This window comes from Mus caroli, unplaced genomic scaffold (assembly GCF_978045245.1).
Source record: "Mus caroli unplaced genomic scaffold, Mus_caroli_1 scaffold_4, whole genome shotgun sequence".
Taxonomy (NCBI): Eukaryota; Metazoa; Chordata; class Mammalia; order Rodentia; family Muridae; genus Mus; species Mus caroli.
Genome location: NW_028227259.1, coordinates 126,249,753 through 126,270,205, shown reverse-complemented (window position 1 = coordinate 126,270,205; position 20,453 = coordinate 126,249,753). Strand labels below are relative to the sequence as shown.

The 20,453-nt window shown below is 51.7% G+C and overlaps 1 protein-coding gene across 2 annotated transcripts in view; it reads left to right on the top strand.

Moving 5' to 3' along the window:
- The first annotated feature begins 2,117 nt into the window (after window positions 1–2,117).
- The window catches only part of Cux2 (cut like homeobox 2), a 189,085-nt gene continuing 170,749 nt past the window's right edge, over window positions 2,118–20,453 (top strand). The window contains exons 1-2 of one of the 2 annotated variants that reach the window (XM_029477892.2): window positions 2,170–2,237; window positions 8,198–8,272. The gene's annotated coding sequence lies outside the window, so the exon portion shown is untranslated. Of the gene's footprint in view, window positions 2,238–8,197; window positions 8,273–20,453 lie in introns of both variants that reach the window. The other variant, XM_029477894.2, reaches the window with a different exon arrangement.

Below are 20,453 nucleotides of genomic sequence, written 5' to 3'. Positions count from 1 at the left end.
CCCACAGAGGCAGTCAGACATATGTTAAAATATGTTGAATCTGTTTGTTAAACGTGTTTGGAAAAGGTCTCACAATCGCTAGGTTCTTCTCTCTCTCTCTAAAATTCTTTATTACAGGTTTTTTAAAGAGCAGACTCAAAGACATGGGGGCTGCAAGCCGTACAGAGATTTAAGAAGAAAATGTAGTCATTTTTTAAAAAAAATCACAACGCATTAGTTATGAAATTTGCCTAAATTCATTTTGCAGAATGAGAGCCGTAATTTGAAGGCAGAGTTATGGAGAGAGGAAATAAAACCACATGTCACGTGCAATTTAATCTGGCAGGGAAATGGGCCACTCGGAATTGCTAACTCGGCCTGATTCGTTTCCTCTCTGGAAAAAGCTCTACTTTTGGTCTGAGGAGTCTTTTCAGCTCCTGCGTTAATGTATTTGCGCAGACGTCACAGGAAAAAAAAATGTATGAAGACAGCAAGAGAAATACTGTATCCTACTTTAAATCACACTGTGGGTTTTAAACGGCTCGACGGATGGCTCGGAGCGCTCACACCTTCCCCTGAAGCATTTAAGAAACAGTTATTTACATTACATTAAAAACTTTAATTGCCTTGAAGCACGTGCTGGGAGACGCATATATTGGAAAATCATCAAAAATATCCATCATGATTCTCCCTCCTTTACAACTCTTCTAAACTTCATCTTTTTTATAACCCACGGTATTGATCTATTGTCCCAGACCGAGAGTGATGTCAGAAGTCCAAGCTCAGCCATAAAAAGAGAATATAATTTCGGTTGGCCGTCCATAAAAGCTAGTCTTTTGACAGAGATGAGGGGGGACTAGGCCTCTTCTTTTGGAAGGGAAGTAAGTGGGGGGTGATGTGCAATAGGGTGTGGAGTGGGGAGGTGGGCAGGCAAGGAGGGTGACTTCAGGGTCCGGAGTTTTTTTTTAGGGGGTTGGTGTACTGAGGCATGATGGGTTTCTGAGTCCCTTCTTTAGGATAACAAGTTGGGAGGGCTCATAGACAGAAAAGAAGAGGGATATGTGAAATACGCCCCCTTTTGGTCCAGGGTCTGAGGAACTGCAAAGGCGGGGACCTCCCCGCCCTGGGTTAAAGATCAAGGAGAAAGCAGAAACGCTATGCTCAAAGGGCGAGTGTGTGTGTGTCCCCATGTGTGTTGGCCATGGTAATGATAACATGACACCCTGCCTCGCCCCCATAATGATGTTAGAGGTACGGAGCTGCCACAGCGGGCCTGGAGAACCTCAACCGATCCAAGCAGCTGTTGGGGAAAGGCTTCCTCCGCAAAGGTTTCTCTAAGGACATCCTGCAGCAACATTCACTCCACGCCAGGGACTTGCGTTGGAAAGTTGTGGGGTGCGTTACACCCACTAAAGAACAACGATCAGAACCCTACTGTAAAGACGCAAAGCATAGACAACAGGTTCCCCAAAAGGACTTCCCCTGGCGCTGTACAGCACGGTGCTGGGCGCCCGGAGACTTTCCCACGGCTCCAGGGCGCCCCCTCGCGGCGGTCACCCGCAGCGCAGCGAGCGCTTGGAGCGCGGGGTTGCGGGGAGGGGGGGGGAGGTGGACCTCGGCCGGAGGGTCGCGCGTGTGTGCTCCGTGCTTCCCTCGCGCGAGGCCACGCGAGGAGAGCGGCCGCACGCACTGCAGAGCGCTCACTTTGTTCTTTACGGTCCCCGTCGCCCGCGGCCCCTCCGCGCTCCCGCCGCCCCCCATGCGCATTGATCCGCGCGCGCGGCGCTGTCGATAAGTTTGCAAGGAGCCAAAGTCAAGTGCGTGCGGCGTGCGCGCAGAGCCGGGCCGCGCTCCCGGGGTCCAGCCCGGGTGTTGGCGGCAGCCGCATCCCCGGCCGCGCGCCCGCCCCCAAGATGGCGGCCGAGGGGGGACCGCGGGGGGCCCGGGGGCCGAGGCCGGCCAGGGCTGTACGGGCGACCAGGGGGCCGCGCGCAAGACGGCGCCTGGACTGGCGGCGGCTGCAGGTGAGCAGACCAGCCCGCCTTTGTTCGCTGCCGCCACGAGCGGCCGCCGGGACGCCGGAGCCGCCGAGGCGGGAGGAGCGCGGGGAGCGGGAGGAGCACGGGGAGCACGGAGAGCGCGCGGGCAACGCGGGGGAGCGGGACGCGGCTGCGCAGCCATCCAGCCGCCGTCGCCGCCTCCTCCACCGGCTGCTGCAGCCAGGACGCTCGGTGCTCCTCCTGGGCCGATCCCTGAGGGTTAGTCTCTGCGTCTTGTTTCTCCCTCTCTCCTCGGTTTTTTTTTTATCACCCCCTCCGCCTGCTTTCTGCCTCCCTCCTTCCCACCTCTGTCTTGACCCCCCTCCCGCCTCCCCTCTCCGGTCTTGCTTTTCTTCCCTCGCTTCCCCTCCTCCTGCTTGCTCCCCATCATCTTGATATTCCCCTTCTCTGTCTGCTCCTCCCTCCCGGCCCCTTCCCCTTCATCCCAGTCCCGCGGCCCCGGAGCCCCAGGCCCGAGCGCGCGCAACTTTGCGCACCTGCCGCGGGGCGGAGCAGGTGCGCGGGCTGCAGCCCCTGGGAACTTTTGCACCCGCGCCCCTGGGGCTGCCGGTTCTACCTCGCTTGCTCTCGCACCCTGCTCTCTCTGCCTTGGTCCTTCTCGCTCCCCTCTCCTTCTCGGGGGCGACACTCTTGGCAGCCCCAACACTTTTTCCATGTTCCTGGTGCGCGGGCTCCAGGTACCTCCAGGTTGGGATGTTTGCTGACCGTCTTTCTGAGGCCCTGGGATGGGCGGTGTGTGTGTGTGTGGGGGGGGAGATGCGGTGTTACAGAACCCCAATTGGCGACACACTTGGGTGCTCATCACGCCCGCAGAGGCTCCCCGCACCCTGCAGTCGAGCAGAGTCGCGGCAGGTGCGGCGATGGCCAGGGGCGGGGAAGCCTTGTGGATAACCGCGCTCTGAGAGCATTTTGCTTGGCCAGTGACATTCTCAGAATTCGTGACAACACGTCTAGAGATAAAAAATAAATAAATAAAACATAAAGGGACTCACTTTCCCTTTTTAATCTGTCCGCAGATCTCATTAAGTTGCTTCTGATAAGTGGCTCCAGCCCCCCTCTTCTCTGTCCTCACTCCTGGCTCCCCTCCTCCCTCAAAGCCACCGAGCCGGAGAGAAAATCGGGGCACTCAGGCATGCAGTTAATAACTGCAGGAGCTATGCAATTCCTAGTCCGCGCCCGAGTTGAGGTTACAGTTTGGTGGCCGGCTAAGATGGGCAAGGATGTGTCTTATGCTAGCCGGTTTAAAGGATGCTAAAGTGGCTTTGGAGGTGGGGAGCAGGGGCCGGGAGGGGGCAGAGAGAGAGAGAGAGAGAGAGAGTTGGGTAGCCACATTGGGCCTGGCACGAAGGCCAATGGTAATCGTATTCCCTGCTAATGTTTGTAAATGAGACCCGGGCAGGCTGGGGGACAGCGTCTTTATTTATGATTGATGTTCTGTAACATAAGGGATGACAAGAACGCAGCAGACTAGAGGGGAGCAAGCGGCTGGGCTGACGGAAGCTCTTACCCGGGTGCTATTGTTATTCTCCTGGAGAGAATTGCCACCTTTACAGCGCCCGTATTTGCCCAGAGTCGGCCGGACTGCCAGTTAACACGATTCTCATTAGATAACTCGCTTTCCATCCAAGCGCCTGGGCTGCAGGCTTGGTGGAAGAGAGAAAGGGAGAGAGAGGCTGCCCTGGGGCTGAGGCCTGGGTGCGGCTCCCCGCGTTGGTTTCAGAGCTGATTGTGGTGGTTCTGGATGCTCCCTGTCCCCAGTCTTGGTGGGGAGGCTTTTGTGGAGCTGTGGAAGGTCACCCCAGTCTTGGTTCCAGCTGACTCCCGGTGGTCTGCATGCCTTTTGTTAGGGTCTCAGAACACACTGAGAGATGGAAAAGGAGATTTGAGCTGCAAGGGTGGTGGACACAGGCCTGTCCAGGTGACAGGGACCAGGAACACCAAGACTGCTCTCCCAATAGAGAACATACAAGGTTGTGTGTGTGTGTGTGTATGTGTGTGTGTGTGAACTCATTAAGACAATGGCTGTGTGTCTGGCACAAACAGGCTCCCGGGGAGGGGGGCTCATCCGAATCGATATAAAGAGGAGGGGATGCTCCTCCAGGGAGTTTGAAAAGGCTGCATAGTTCCAGAGCTCAGAGGATTGACTGTGGAAGCTGCGGTATGCATCTTGCCAGGCCCAGGCTGGTGCAGCTGCCCACTCTCCACCCCCGCCTCAGCCTCTCCTGTGGTCCCTGGCACAGCGTGCAAAGTCCAGGGTCTTCTGGGCATCCATCTCTTAGCCCTTTGCCGGGGACCCTTTCTGGTCCATCCTCTTAGTGACTCCTCCTTCACGGTCACTGGTATCTCTTCCTTTCTCTTACTCCATTGAGGAAACTTCCACCTATTGTGAAACACAGGTAGGAACTGTGGGTCTGGGCAGGGTCAGAGCTGGGGCTGGGGGCCCCCTCACCAAGGCCTGGGAGGACCGTGTGACTTGTATCCTGGGTTGTTCAGGTTGGATGGTTTCTTGCAGCTTGATTTCTGAGTCTTAAGATGACCCAGCCAGGAAAAGTGGCCTCGTGGCCCCAGGCTGGACCATACTGCTGACTCTTCCCTGTTTGGGACAAGGAAGGTGACCTTGTGCCAGCTGGGCTCTTGGTTCTCTGGAAGTATATATATTTTAAACATGGAAGCTGTCCAGTTAGTATTTTTCCCCCCTAGCACATTCTTTGAGTACTGGAAGTAGGTTCTTTGACTAGATGGAAGTCAGTCGATAACCCTGGGATTGGGGGCTCAAGGAATGACTCTAAAGGTCATGGGACCTGGGTACCCACCCCACCATGGCACTCCTCAATCATCTCCTCCACTTTCCTCCCCCCCCACCCCCCCTTCCTGCTTGTAGCAGCTCAGGAAGGAGAAGAAATAAAATCCCGTCCTGAGTTAATGCTGGTATATTTCATTTGGTTATAGGATGGTTTTACAGTGAACATCACTAATGCAGGCGTATTTTATGGCTTTTCTGTGTGTTATCGTAGTAACTGGATTCATGGGTTCATGGTTTTTCTTTTCTGCTTTTGTTTACCCCCTACTCCATACCCTTTAAAAGAGATGTTCTGAGTCCCGGCCCCCACACCATCTTTCTTTTCCCCTCTAAAGAAGAGCAGGCTAAGCTTTTTGGGCATCCGAGTTGAATGAGGGGATTAGGGGTGCTCCTGCCCAGCTGTGTTTGTGGGGGGAGGGAAGAGGTGGGGCTGGTGGCCCCTCACAGAAGACTCGGGTAGAAAACCGGGCCATTCCTCAAGGAGGAATCAGCACGACCCTCAGGATGAGCCCGTGTGGGTGGGCTTGTTAAAGGGGTCTTACGGAAACTTCTGGAATGGCTGGAAGCCAGGTGGTGCTTTGATGAAGACTGTTCGGTGCTCAAAGTTCAGGAAAGAGTGTGAATATAATTAAAACATTGTAACCTTGTGATGTTCTGAAGCAGGTAAATTTTACATATCAGCTGCGGTGTGCTTAGGCATCCATTAGAGCCCTTGACAGCTTGACTCACCTAAATGTGCTATCATTTAACAATGTGTCAAAATCCCCCTTTCTACCTGTGACAGCCGTAAATAAGCTATCAGCCTTGTTGGTGATTCCTAACTTTGGAAACTTCCCGACAGCCTTGAATCGCTGTCTGTCGGAATGGGGAGGCAACAGAAAGGGCTTGTTGTGCCACGACAGGCCAGCGTGTGTGTGTGTGTGTGTGTGTGTGTGTGTGTGTGTGTGTGTGTGTGTGTGTGTGACTAAACGGGGGGGGGGCAGGTATATGGGAATCAGAGGAACCTTCCAGAAACATCTCAAGGTGAAGCCCAAACCCAGGATGCTTTCAGTTAAGTCCAGCCGACTGGTTAGGCATCCCATCGCCTTCCTGGTTTCTGATACCTCAGGGCAGGAGTCCTTCCATCAGAAAGATGGGAAGCAGAGGTTGAACTTGTATTTAAGGATCCCAGCCATTGTTTCTGGGCATTACCCCCCCCCCCCCCCCCCCCGCCACCATCCTGGTTTCTCACCTGGTCGGAAATTGTTTCTCAAAGATGTTTCTCCAACTCCCTGTTGGAGTGCTTGCTGGACATGAACAGAATTGGTCTGCCCTCCACCCCCTCAGGTGTGTGTGTGTGTGTGTGTGTGTGTGATCTTGGGGTTTCATTTTAGGAGATGAACACTGTTCGAGGAGCCAGCTGAGCACTTTGGTGTCTGGGTGGCCTGCACAAAGCTGGTCTCATGGATACGGGGTGGGGTGTATGTGTGTGTGGGGTGCCTGCACACGCACACAAATAAAATAATTGGCTCCCACTATTCCCATCTCCCTTTCTCCTTTTCTTTTAACTTGCTCGTTAAAAGAGGATCCTCTCTTCAAACTTGACGTTCTGTGAGGTAACCTTTCTTCCGGCAGATGGTGTCTTACATGTGAGCCACCTTAGGTGGTCTAAATTTGGGCCTGGTTGATGGTAGTCGGGGGCTGCCCAGAAACTGTGGGTTTGTGTGCCTTTTTTGTGCATGGGGATCAACTGCCAGCTGGTTCCTGGGCACCTGGTGCTGAGACAGTGCCTGGCACAGGTCAGGCTTAGGCGGGGTATGCCTAAGGTACCTTTTTTTTTTTTTAATTAAATTTTTTTTTTTTTTTTTTTACCTATTTAGGTTTTTTTTTTTTTAGAGACAGCTGACTAGCCCTGGCTTACCTCAAACTCTAACTCCTGCCTCAGCTTCTCAAGTGCTAGCACCACAGGCAAACCTGTATCAGTCTGCTTTTGACCCTGGCCTTGGAACCTGTGTCTTTTAGGGGTGAAGGGTGTAGGTCAGCCAGTACCCCAGATCTCCCAGATGATTAAACTTCTGTGTAGGGAGGCTGAGGTAGAGATGGACGGTGTGGGCTCACTTTGGACCAGTTCTGATGGCTGAGTCCCACCTTGAGCCCTGCTGTGACTGATGTCATTGGTGATGGTGGGGGCTGTCGACCCATTAAGCAATTATGGTTTGGGATAAGGAATTCTCAAGATGGAGTTCAGTGTATGTGGAACCTCCCTGACTCTGGCAGTGTTTCGTAAATCGTGAGTGGTATTTTCTTTTTATGTTGCATACACTAAACTTTGAACGCCTCCGTTCTGGCAAATGCAATGTGACCTCCCCCACTCCATCTCTCTCCCTCACTCTGCCCCTCCAGCACGCAGACCCCCCCCCATGGCCTTTGCACATGCATTTCCCCTGCCTGGAATGCCTTCCCGACCTTCCATGGCCTCCGTGGTCCCCAGTCTCAATAATCACCATGGCTTCTCCCTTTTGTGTATGCGCCTGTGTGTGTGTGCAGGTTCACGTGGATGTGTGAGGCGGCTGGTGGTTAACATCAGGTGTCTTCCTCAGTTGCCAGCCATCTGATTTTTGAGGCAGGATGTGCGTAGTCAGCGGACATAGCCTAGATTCTCGTGTGTGTGTGTGTGTGTGTGTGTGTGTGTGTGTCCCTGGCTGGCCTAGGACTTGCTCTGTAGACCAGGATGGCTTTGAACTCAGAGATCCACCTGCTTTTGCCTCCTGAGTGCTGGGACTAAAGGCATATGATAACCCCCTCCCCCTCACCCCCTCCCCCGCACCCCCGTGAGTGTTTTACTATGCAGAGATATACCCAGGGTTTCTAGGTACCTTGCATTTCCCCAATGGTTGAACTCAGAACTTTCTGGGTGTGGTGGCTCTACACATCCTAAGTAGCAGTGGTCTGCCACCAAATGTGACCACTGTCTTTCACAAAAGGCTCAGGATAATCACATACTTTGAGGTCCCTGGTGTACCCGTCTGGAGCCTTAGCCAATGAAAATTGAACAGGCATGGCTGTTTGTAGCCAATATGAACAAAGATGTGTGGCTAGTCATTTGTCACAGGTCAATAAAACTTTATTCACACGAGCAGGTAGTGCTAGCCATGGGTTGGCCTGGAGACTGAGATGTCTGCCCTATAGGGGATCGAGCCATCCCTGGCTTTTCCCTTTTCAAGTACAAGTGCATGGCCTCTGCTTTAAGATGGAAGCCCGACTATCCAGGATGGTGACAGGTTCCCAACCTGGCTCGGAATTTCGTCCTCATCTCACCTGTCAGCTGTGTGACCTTGAGCGGTGACTTAGCCTCTCTGTGCCTTTCTCTCTCTTTCAGTGGGACTGTTAGTATTCTCCTACTACATGGAGTACGGCGGTGTTCAGCAGAGCGTGGGGCGTGCGATCATGCTTTGTAAGTGCCTCGTTCCTTCTTAGGTATTTTTAGAGGGTGTGGGAGCGGCAGCCAGAACCTGCTGGCCTGCCTGCCTGACTGTCTTAAGGCTTTTTGGGTGTTGCAGTATGTCTTCCCAGTCTCATGCAGACTGCCTGCAGAGGCGACAGAGGTGGTAGCATGGAGCCCTTGTCTGACCACAGACGCATCTGTCTGTCTGTCTGGTGGAGGAGTCAGGATGTGAACTTTCTCGCAAAAGTGGTTGGCATTTAGAACACGGGAGATTTTTTCACTCAGAAACGCAGCGGCTTCTGTTCTCTGCGGATGAGGGGCTTCGAATGTTGGGGGAACCACTAGGAAGGGATGAGATCTGGGAAGGGTGTTCCGAGCTGAAGGAACAGCCGGCACAAAAGGTCAAAGGATCAGGAATCTACGGAGGGTTGGGACAGCCAGGTGTTGGGGGTAGGTCAAGGTCACTGGCTATCTAGGTTATCATATCCAGGTTGCTTAGCTGCCTTACCTGACATCAGAAAAGGCCTCTTCTAGGAGTGCCACAGCTGCTGATGGTTCTGTTGAGAGAGACACTCATGGTACAGAGTCAAGTGGTCCCAAGGCTGCCTGCTCAGACCCCCTCCCACCCCCACCGTGTCTCTGCCATCCTCTAGACAAACCAAATTGCAGTTCCCGGATATATGTCCGTCATTAAAAAGAAAGACAGGATAAAAAAAAAAATCAATCCCCAGGCGCTCTGGTCTGAGTTGGTTGTCTGCCCAGGGTGCTTGGAGCCCAGCGGTGCTTAAGACTGTGCGAGCTGCCGGCCGTCAGTCAAACTGAACAGGACCAAGGGCTCCCTTGGAGAGCTGCTCTGCTGAACTGGCCAGTCTAGCCGGCTGCTTAGGTGTGGGTGCCGTGGCTGGGGAGACCGCAGAGATCACCTGGCTCTCCTCGGTGAGGCAGATATCCCTGAAAGAACTGTCACCCAGCAGCTTGTCTCAGTCCCCACTGTCTCTGGTGAGCGCCTAGGGGATTGGTGGAGTGTGTTGGGCTCAAGTTCTCTGTCTGCTCTTTATCAGCAGTGTGACCCGGGTTGAGTCACTTAACTTCTCTGAGCCATGGCTCCTCATCTATAGAGTGTGGATACCAGTCGGATCCCTCAGACTGAGGCAATACACCCAAGAGCCGGGAGCCCAGCGCAGAGAAGCACTAGAGAAAGCTGAAATTTATAACTGCTATTGTGTTACTCCATAGACGTGAATGTACCACTCATGGGGACACTAATAACGATAATTAGTAATTATATAAACAATAGAATAACAACATAATTAAGATAGCTTGTAAACGATGTGGTAGAGGATGCAGATAGTACGTCGATGTTAGCAGGAAGGCCAGATGCCAGGGAACTGTGAGGCGACAGGCCAGGCCAGAAGGCAGACAAAATAATCTGGGCCCTGATCTGGTCACCAGACGTTGGAAAGGTGACCAAGGTGTCATTTGAACCTGGCTTCCTGGAAACCGTGAGTCTTCAAGGGGGAATCCGAAGGCCACCACTCACTAAAGTGGGAACAGGGTGTGCAAAGGCCCCAGTGGGCAGAGAGCACACAGACACACACACACACACACACATAAATAACACAGAACCAGAGGAGGACAGTTTTACCAACTGTCCAACAACAGAAAAGCCTTGACAACTTTATTTTTTTAACCAGTTAACTCTATTTTCCCAACCCCACCCCCTTTTTAATCTCGTGACCGTGCATGGCGCTGCCAGGGTTCAAATCCCAGTTGTTCGCTCACAACCCGTGTGTCCTTGGGCAACTGCTTTCTCCTGTGAGGCAGGTGGGCATGTCGGTAGTTCTCTGCTGCTCAGGGCTGCAAGGCTGTGTCTTGTAGGACTCTGGCTTTAGCATAGGTGACAGACCCTAGCGCTGTCCCTGGAATTCCAGGCCCTGGCCTCTGCGGTGAGCTGTGGGGCAGCTGAGAAGGGCCCAGCGTGTTTTCTATGCTATGTACCCCATCTCTATGTGTGCTTCCTGGAGGCAGCAGACAAGAAAGTGAGGTCACCTGCCTAGGGCTCCCACTCCTTCAGGACACCCTGTAGGGTGTCCATCAAATCTCCAGGGAGCTGTCGCTGTCCATGTGCCCTGTGGTCTGGCCTTACTTGGTCCACAAGCCTTGTACAGTTCAGCTTGCCTCCTTGAACCTCTTCCTCTTGCTTCCTGCCTTCCCCCGTATCTCGCATCTTCACTGTTTTTTGAGAGCACCCAGCCCATTTCAACCCCAGGGCCTTTGTACTTACCATTTGACCTGTCCCTTCCAGAGCTCCCTCCTTGGCCTTGCTGACCTCTGCTTATTTATTAATTAATTAATTAATGCAGCCCCCATTTAGAGAGACCCTCATCATCTTTTCTGAAATACTCCGACTCTGCTCGCACTGATTTGATCGTTGCCTTCCTTCATTCCTACGTTCACTCCTTCTTCCTTCTCTGCGCCTCCCCTCAGGGAGTCATGTCGGAGCACTTGAGCTAATAGACACCATACAGCCTCAGGCCACTGGTGAGCCTGGTTTATCTTTAGCTTTGTGCATCTTGCTTTAGAAGCTGGTGACCCCAATTCCGAGCCTGGGCGGTGGCCCCCTTCTAATGAATGTGTCTATGAATTAATTTCTGGTGGCCATGGGCCACCCGTGATGGTTTGCCAGCCCCTGGGCAGGGAGGCTTGGGGCAAGCTCTCTGCCTCAGTTTCTTTATCTGTAGGATGGGTATTAGATCCAGCCCCCTCCTCCTGGGATGTGAGATGAAGCACAGAGGTCCTTGGCCACAGCCTGGAGCCAGCTTGTTGCTCAGCACCCACCCCAGCCTTGGCATGTCTTGCTCCTGTCTCTCTCCCTCTGGGCCTCTCATTTAGCTCAGGAGCATCAAGCCTAGTTGGAGATGGCTGTTCCGACGTCAGACGAGAGGAGGCACTAAGTTCTGGGAAGGCACGGGTGCGCCCCACGGCTTCCTCTCATCCATCGGGACCAGGGTTTTCCTCCTTGGCCCACTGAGAGCCAGCAGCCAGAGATGAAGCTTCCTAGGTTTGGGGAGGTCAGAGTTCACCCTTTGGGGAGGGGGTCCCCATGCAGCTTGGTTCTTGTGTCTCTCTTCCAGCCCTTGGCTCACATTGCTCTGTGAATTGGAAGGTCCTGTCAGTTCTCAGTTTTTTGCTCAGTCCGAGGCCATAGCTCCCTCAGGTGCGTTGTCAGGGCTGCAGCCCAGGGCCTGCTGGCCTCTGTGAGCCTTTGATCCACTATGGCCAGAGCTGCCAGGGCTGAGCCCAGCCACCCATCCCTGGCAGGCTGGCTTGCACTTGCCATGTTTGCCTTGCCCCTCCCTCCTTCTCTCTCTCTCCCTCCCTCCTCCCCTCCCTCCCCTTTTCTTCCTCTTCCTTCTTTTCAAAATAGGGTCTCATGTAGCCCAAGCTGTTCCCAAACTTGCTATGTAGCCAAGGACGTCCTTTAACTCCCGATCTTCCTGCCTCTTTCTCCCTGGTATGGGGGGATGTGCCCACCACCCCTGGTTTGTATGGAGGTAGTGGGGTGCGGACCCAGGGCCTTATGGGCAAGCACTGTACCAACTGAGCCAAGCCTGTAGCCCTCTTCACACAGCCTGCCATCAGCCGCTCTAGGAAGTGATCCTGGCCAGCAGAGCAGCCCAGGCAGTTGAAGCTTAGTGACTCTAGAGCAGCGATTCCCAACCTGTGGGTTATAACCCTTTGACAGGGGTGGCCTAAGACCATGGCAAAACATAGATACTTACATTACGACTTGTAACAGTAGCAAAATAACAGTTATAAAGTAGCAATGAAAATAATGTTACCACAACATGAACCTTATTAAAGGGTCACAGTGTTAAGAAGGTAGAGAGAACCTCTGCTCTAGAACATTCCCGTGTCTGGATGGACAGCGAGCGCTAACCACCGTTCTGCCCACCCTCCCACCAGTGAGGGGCTGTGTGGCGCCCCAGTCCTGTGGCCTGTGTTCCACAAGATGAAATTCCGGGCTGGCCTGATAATAAGCAGCTATTGATTCCTGCTGTGGTCGTTATCAAGATTTATTTAGTCAATATGGCCTCCCCGCTCAATAAATCGTGTCGTTGATAAAGAAGGAAGGAGACAGACTTGTAGGCTGTATTAAAAAAGTTTTTCAGATTTTCTTTTAACAGTTGGCTCCATCCTCCATCCTTCCCAAGTGGAGTCTGGAGCCGCAGCACCTGCTGGTGAACCTGACACCCGTGGGTTTGATGTTATCACTTTCCTTCCGGGATCTGGTTCACTCCATCCCGCCAGCACTTCGCCGTCTTTGAGGGTTGACAGTGCAGTTACCTTAGACGATAGATGGAGACTCTGAAGTCCAGTATGGTCCACATGCCCAAGGTCATTAGGACTCCATCCGAGACAGTCTGGTTGGGGTGTTGGCTCAGAATCTGTCTTTTGTGCAGTAACTGGAAAACTGGGTGTGAACTAGGTGCTGTGAGCAGGCAGTAGGGCTGGGAGGAGGCCTCGGGGTGCAGGCCAAATTGATGCTTACGTTCAGAGGAGAAGGGTGTGTTGCAATCTGATGTGGGCGACTGTCCACTCAGGGTGGCGATGGAGGCAGCCCCGTGTGGCTGAGGCTCAAGCCTCGAGAAGAACTTGATTGGGCCAAGTGCAGGCAGAGAAGAACTCTTACCCATGGGCAACTCGCTGCCCTGGGGTGAGTGGACCACACCACACTGCCAGCCTGAGGGGTTGAATGTGAACGGTCTTCCAAAGGCTCACATGTGTGGTCAGTCCTCAGCTGGTGGCTCTCCTGCTTGGGAGGTTGGAGAACCTCTGTGAGTTCAGGCACAGGAGAGGAGGGCCACTGAGGGCTGTGGGCCTTGAGGGTTAGGAGTCTGGCTCCCATGTCTGACCACCTTTCCCCTGAGATGTGAGGAAGTCAAGTTCCCTGTAAAGGTGAAGCCGAAGCCGTCTGCCACTGTGCACTCCCCCATATTACCTACTGTGTTCTGTCATCCAGAGTAGCTCTTCCTCCTTCAAGCTGCCCATCAGGTATTTGGTTACAGTGAAGAAGCAGCAGCACATGGGTGGATTTGTGGTGGAGGCTAGCCCCATTTTTCTGTTCTCCAAGAAAGGCAAGAAGTGGTCGCCCCTTCTGCTTATCCGCCTTCTGGAATGTCGTCTCTTCATACCGTTTCTGTCCCTATCTCTTCCACCCACTCTGCTGCTACTTCTAGCTCCACCTCTTCACAAGGTCCCCCGCCCCCAACCCCCACATGTCTTTGAGGTCCCCACTCCCCCCTATTCTTGATGTCACTTCCTGTTTATATTTCAGGCCCATCACTCTCTGGCGGCCTCTAAGTTGTGGATCCTTCTCAGTGTCTCTTTCCTTTGTCCCCTGGGTTACTTGTCATATCCACCCCTCTCCCCAGTGGACTCTCTGTTCTCCACCTGGGTCTCCCAAATCTCCCAACTTGGCAGCTTTCGTTACACAGCATTCAAAATTTATTTATCAACATCTTAAAAAATGTCGTCGTCGTCTCCTCCTCTTCCTCCTCCTCCTCCTCCTCCTCCTCCTCCTCCTCCTCCTCCTCCTCCTCCTCCTCTTCTTCTTCTTCTTCTTCTTCTTCTTCTTCTTCTTCTTCTTCTTCTTCTTCTTCTTCTTTTTCTTCTTCTTCTTCTTCTTCTTCTTCTTCTTCTTCTTCTTCTTCTTCTTCTTCTTCTTCTTCTTCTTCTTCTTCTTCTTCTTCTTCTTCTTCTTCTTCTTCTTCTTCTCCCTTCTCCTTTCCCCTCTCCCCTCTCCCCTTTCCCCTTTCTTCTTCCTCTTCCTCTTCCTTTAACATTTATTTACTTAATTTTATCTGTATGTTTTACCCACATGCATGTATATGTACTTTCCTGGTGCCCGTGGAAGCCAGAAGGCTGTTGGATCCTTTGGAACTGGATTCTCAGCGTCGTGAGCTTCAACCTTTTAAAACACCACGTACAACCTTCCGTGCTTGCTGGGATCCAAACCAAGGTCCTCTGCAAGAGAGCCAGTGCTCTTCACCACTGAGCTGCCTCTCCAGCCCCTATAGAGACTTTCTGACCATGTGTGGTAAAGATGTCTCTAGCTCCAGATGACCAGAATTGAGTTCTTCTCCCCTGGGCCTCCACTGGGGGACCCCTCAGATCCACAAGACAGGAGCTGTCAGCTCCTTGTCTCCGCCTTCGCTCCTCCTGTCAATCATACGGTCAAGGGGGTTCACTTCCCACTAGCCATGAATCCAATTCTCTCCTCCCTTCTCCATCGTTGGCAACTGGCCTGAGTTCCGGTCGTCTCCCCTGGACTTGGCTTGCCCAGTTCGTTTTCTGGACTGCCTTTGCCTTCTCTAGTGTACTCACACAATGGGGTGCTTATAGCTCTGTTAAGAACCAGCTCCTCCCAGCTTTTGAGGCCACGTCCTCAGGAGTGACTGACTGTTCAGCCTCCATGCACCACTTTCTGCCCTCAGGGTTTGTAGCATTGTTGAAGTTGTGCCTCTTGCATCGACGTCTCCAGCTATTGTTGTTTGGTTGTCTGTTTCTCATTTTTGCTTGGTTGTTCGTTTATTAGGTGCCTGTAAGTTTATAATGGTTATGCCTTCCTGGTAGTTAGCCCTTTCTTCCAGTAGCAGATCTTTCATTCTCTAGTCATAGAAAAGGTTTTTTAAAAGTTTATTCTGTTTCCTGTTTGAAACCTCTTTTAAAAATTGTGTGGGTCTTTCTCTCTCTCTCTCTCTCTCTCTCTCTGTGCACACACATGGGCATGCATGTATTTGTGCACATGCATACGATGATTCCCTTGGAGACCAGAAGTGGGTGCTGGATTCCCAGAGAGATTTATAAGCAATCATGAGCTGTCATATGGGTACTGGAACTGAACTCGGGTCCTCTGCAAGAACAGGACATGTTTTTTTAAACTGCGGAGCCATCTCTGCAGACCCCATTTAATACTCCTTGTGGCACTTTCTACTTTTACTCTACTTGTATCTTTGACTCTAAAATGTCTACTGTATTTCACGTGCAGTTTTTAATCTGGTCTGAAATCCTTTGCCTTTTGACTGGGTCGTTTAACCCACTCATACTTAGTGTGTTGCGGATGTGCCGGAGCTTGTATTTGCCGTTTTCCTTGCTGCTTTCGGTATGTCCGGGGTCCGCTCTGTCCCTCCTGCCTTTTACTGTTTCCCTGAGTTTCCCAATGTAGCATTTTAGTTTAATGATTTGTTTTCATTGTTTGGTTGTCTTACGGGTTACACGCGTGCGCTTTGGTTTGCTATATTCATTTTAGTTCATCAGATTCCGGCTCAGGTTTACCGCTGTTTGATTCCTTCATGCCCCAGTTCCTGCACATGCTAGGTAAGTTCTCTAACACTGAGCCCAGTCCCGGGCTTCTCTCCTTCGCCTGATCCTCAGCCACATTCCTTGTTCTTTCCACACTCTAGCCACAGGCCTCTGGCAGATCCTCCTGGCATATTGACACACCCTCTGCACTGCGACACACTTTTCTTTCTTCCACTCACCCCCCCCTGCCGTTCACCCCTTCTTTCCCTCTAGAGCTTGCAAAAATGGTTCACCAGGGACCTGTCCTGTGAGTGTCTTGTCCCTGCTCACTTCCCGTCCACAGTGCAGCCAAGCTCTTCCACCACATGTCCCCATGGCTGTGGTGCCCTGCAGGCACGTGGGGCGAATGGAACCCTCTGAAACCATGAGCTGAAACAATCCTCCTCGCCCTTCAGTAGCTTGGTGACATTGGTCACAGTGAGGAAAAAAAAAAAAACAAAACCAAAATGGTGGGCTGCTGATTAAGCCTCCACCCCCACCCCCCCTCCCGTGGACTCCTGTCTCCTTCAAGATTGTATTTCCCTCGTATCTCATGTGGCTCTGAAGTCACATGCTCTAGGGATCCGCTGTGGCAGTTCTGTGACTATGTGGAGCTGATTTTGCTTATTTTTGTTTTGTTGTTGTTGGTTTTGGCCTCAGTGTAGCCTGTCTGGAAAATGGGCAGGATTTACATCACCACAGATGGAAGAGGTACAGAAAAAATTTGGTTTTTGAAAACGTACATAAAATATGTATTTTAAATTACGTTTGTATGTGTGTGTGCACTCGCATGTGTGTGCATGTAGGCATGTGGGTATATATGAATATGTGCTCATGCCACAATATAAATGCAAACAACAACTTGTAAGGGATCAGCTCTTATATTCTTCCATGTGTGTCCTGGGAATTGAACTCAGGTCATGAGGCTTGGCAGCAAGCACCATTATCCCCCCAAGCCCTTTTGCCAGCTCCTACATATTAGCTTTTATTTTGTTTATTTGGATTTAATGAGCGGTTAAACACTCAGTGCTTCCTAAATGCCCCCACTCAAGTGATTTTTTATTCTCACAGCAGTACTATGATGTAGACATTGTTAATCTCCCCCATTTTCAGATGAGGCAGCTGGTCTCAGAAAGGTCAAGGAACTTGCCTTAAGCCACACAGCAGAGACTGGCAGTCTGAGTGCAGAGTCTGCATGTGTAGGCTTGCTTACCTGTTATTGTAGAAACTGGGAAGTGGCTACTGTATGTCTAGCTGCCTCTTTCCTCTGCTCAAGCCAGTGCATGTGGTGTCTTACACAAGAGTGTGCAGCCCACTGAAAGCAGGAGGTGGGGAGCTGGGGCAAGCATCTCTACAAGTGGGTACCACCTGAGCCTCTGAGTCAGGGGATATCCATGTCCTTTTCCTGCCCCATTACCAGCTGAGGCCACTGGACCCCGATCCCTCAGGCCAGCAGTCTGGAGCCTCTCCAAGCCAGCCTGGCCCTCAGAGGAAGTTCTCTGCTGCCTCCATGAGCGAGGGAGTTGGTCCCACGGCTTGTGCCCTACTTTGAGAACTAAGCTCTGGAAAAGAATCCTTTGGAGCTGGAGTGGGAGCAGGCTCTGCAGAGGCTGCTGCAATGTGGGGCCCCAGAGTTCCTGGAGGAACAGGGGGTCAACTGCCTTGCTGCTAACATGCGGAGTCCCAAGGGAGGCAGCCACTCTTCCCTCTGTCCCAGATGCCCCCTCACACCCTGTCCAGGTGGTGCCCTGGGTGGATGGACCAGCTGCAGTCGACTGCAAGGAAGTGTCCTTAGCTGAGGCCACTCCCTCTCTGGGGGACCTCAATGTGAGACTCAGCCTGCAGGCAGTGCAGTCAGCTCTCTCTCTCTCTCTCTCTCTCTCTCTCTCTCTCTCTCTCTCTGTGTGTGTGTGTGTGTGTGTCTCGGATTTGTCTTCTGCCCATTGTTTTCAGGGTCCTTGGCTAGACCCTGCACTGTGTCTTCTTGTGCTTCTGTGGCACACTGGTGGCGAATGATGCTTTCTTTGGGAATAGTGTTTCTTTTCAAGGTGGTCAGTGAAGCAAGGAAGAGTGGGATGAAGCAGATCTTGCATCTCTGAAGATGTATCAGTCAGCCATCGCTGTGTAACAAGATGCCCAAGAATAATTGTAGATGCTTGGGGTCTGTCAGTCAGGGATGAGGGTAAAATTCAGTTGAAGTGGCCATCACCAGTTTGTGACAGCCAGGTATCAGCTGGAAGTGACAGGGTGCCTTATGTTTTGGCTGATGCCGGATGCTGGGTGAGCCTCATCAGTCTGCAGTACTACCATGTAGCCTGCCCTGTTGCTTTCTTCTCACAGAGCAATGGCTGGGTTTCCAGAGAAAAAGGTGGAAATTTGGCTTTCATTATCTAGGCTTGGACAATGGTTGTCACATCTTCAAGTTTGCCTCAAGCAATAGTCAGTTCAAAAGGAAAGGTCTAGAGTTCACTCCTCAGTGGTAGGAGTATCAGTCATGTTCCATGAAGACCTAGGGAAGGGAGAGCTGTGGTGGCTAGCATCTTGGAAAAAGATCTTTTCTGTAGGAAGGCTGGTGCTGATTCATATGGGTCAGGTCCAAGTGTGGCAGAAAGTGGCCAAGGGAGACAGGAGGTGAGCTAGGTTGTGTGGAATGGCTGGAAGTAACAGGAAGTGGCCAGGTAGGAAGCAGGACAGGAGAGCCCATGAGGGGAGGGAATGTAATGAGAAATGACCAAATAGGAAGTGTGACAGAGATTGTGTGAAGGGAATGAATATGACAGGAGGGTATGTGGGGAAAATGAGAGTGACAGGGATTGTATGAGGGGAATGGATGTGAGACAGGATTGTGTGAGGTGAGTGTGACAGAAGTATATGAGAGGAATGGGTGTGACAGGGATTGTGTGAGGGGAATGGGTATGACAGGGATTGTGTGAGGGAAATGGGTGTGACAGGATTGTGTGAGGGGAATGAATGTCACGGGGATTATATGAGGGGAATGAGTGTGACAGGGATTGTGTGAGGGGAATGGGTGTGACAGGATTGTGTGAGGGGAATGAATGTCACAGGGATTGTATTAGGGAATGAGTGTGACAGGAATTGTGTGAGGGGAATGGGTGTGACAGGGATTGTGTGAGGGGAATGAGTGTGACAAGGGAGTGTGTGAGGGAAATGGGTATGACTGGATTGTGTGAGAGGAATGAGTGTGACAGGAGTGTGTGAGGGGAATGGGTGTGACAGGAGTGTGTGAGGGGAATGGGTGTGACAGGATTGTGTGAGGGGAATGAGTGTGACAGGAGTGTGTGAGGGGAATGGGTGTGACAGGATTGTGTGAGGGGAATGAGTGTGACAGGAGTGTGTGAGGGGAATGGGTGTGACAGGAGTGTGTGAGGGGAATGGGTGTGACAGGATTGTGTGAGGGGAATGAGTGTGACAGGAGTGTGAAGGGAAAGGGTGTAACAGGTAAGGGTGAAATGAAAGTCACAGGAAGTGGCTAAGAGGTCAGTTTGGCTTTGCCGGAGTCTGCCATGATGGCACAAATGACATAACGGAGATGCTGAGGGCACCATCACGTCACTCTCTGGACTGACCCCATGAGTGCCTTGGTGTGGCTGACCGGTTCTCATGTGGGGAGCCAGGCCTCATCCAGCTGCCCAGAACCCCTGCCTTGGCTGTCTCCCGCTGCCTCTTCTCTCTGTTCCTGTGGGTCTTGGTACCCCCCACTCCCACAGCAGCCCCCCTTCTTCTCGAAAGCTCTACTCCCACCTCAGCAGCCTGGAAACCCTCCAACTACCACACTTCTCTTCAAATAAAAGCAGCTAATTAACATTATTCTTTAATTATTGCCTTTATCAACAAGGGGTCTGATTGCTCCAGCAGGGTAGTCGCTTCCCCTTAAACTACTCAAGCGAACGCTTCGGTTCCTGGTGCTTTTGAAATGAATTTGATGTCATCTGCCCAGAGTCACTTAATGGGGACGCCTGGGTAATGACTGAACGCACTAACTCCGTTAGCAGCCCTGGAAGCATGTAATTTGGCCCCTCAGGCAACCGCACTTTGAAAATCTCTGGATAGTTTTGAACTCTCTGTTCTTAATTAAATATGCAATTTTTCACGGTAACCAGGTTAATTCTTTTGTGTTGTGTTGTAATACTGTTAGGAATTTTCATAGTTCTTATTAAACATTATTCAGGCATTGTGAATTCCATAATTAAAAAAAATGAAAAGAACAAAGCTTGATCCCTCCTTTCTTTTTTTTCCCTGGCTAATTTATCAAATGAATTTTGCAAATTTTTCTTTCTGTCCCCAGACAGTGTGGCAAGTGTTTTAAAGGGGAAGGATTTAATTGCCCTGTAGGGAATGGCTGGTTATGAAGGATTTGGCTGTTTGATTAGTAAACCCAGTTGGGACCGGTCTAATACTCCATGATCTTAAAAATTGTCTGATTGTACCCTCTTGGAGGAGCCTCGCTGCTCGCTCCCGCCCGGCCGCCCCTCACAAGTTTGATTATGAAGCGGTAGGGAAGAGGAGGAACAGCCTCGCTGACTTTACTTTAAATTGAGAATCTTGGGAGCTTTTTGGCCCCCATCCCCCTTGGCTGAGGAGGAAACAGGAGAGACAAAGACAGAGACACAGAAACACACAAATGAGGGCGGGGGTATGTGGGACACACAGACAGACAGACAGACAGACAGACAGATAGGCAGGCAGAGACAGTGATAGATGGACACATAGACACCAAGACCGAATGATTCTCAGATCGCAGGTTTCGTGAAAGATGGAGGGTGGGTCTGTACCCTTGCTGCTGATGACCCCCTCCTCCAGCCCCCACCTCCTCCCCACGGCTAGC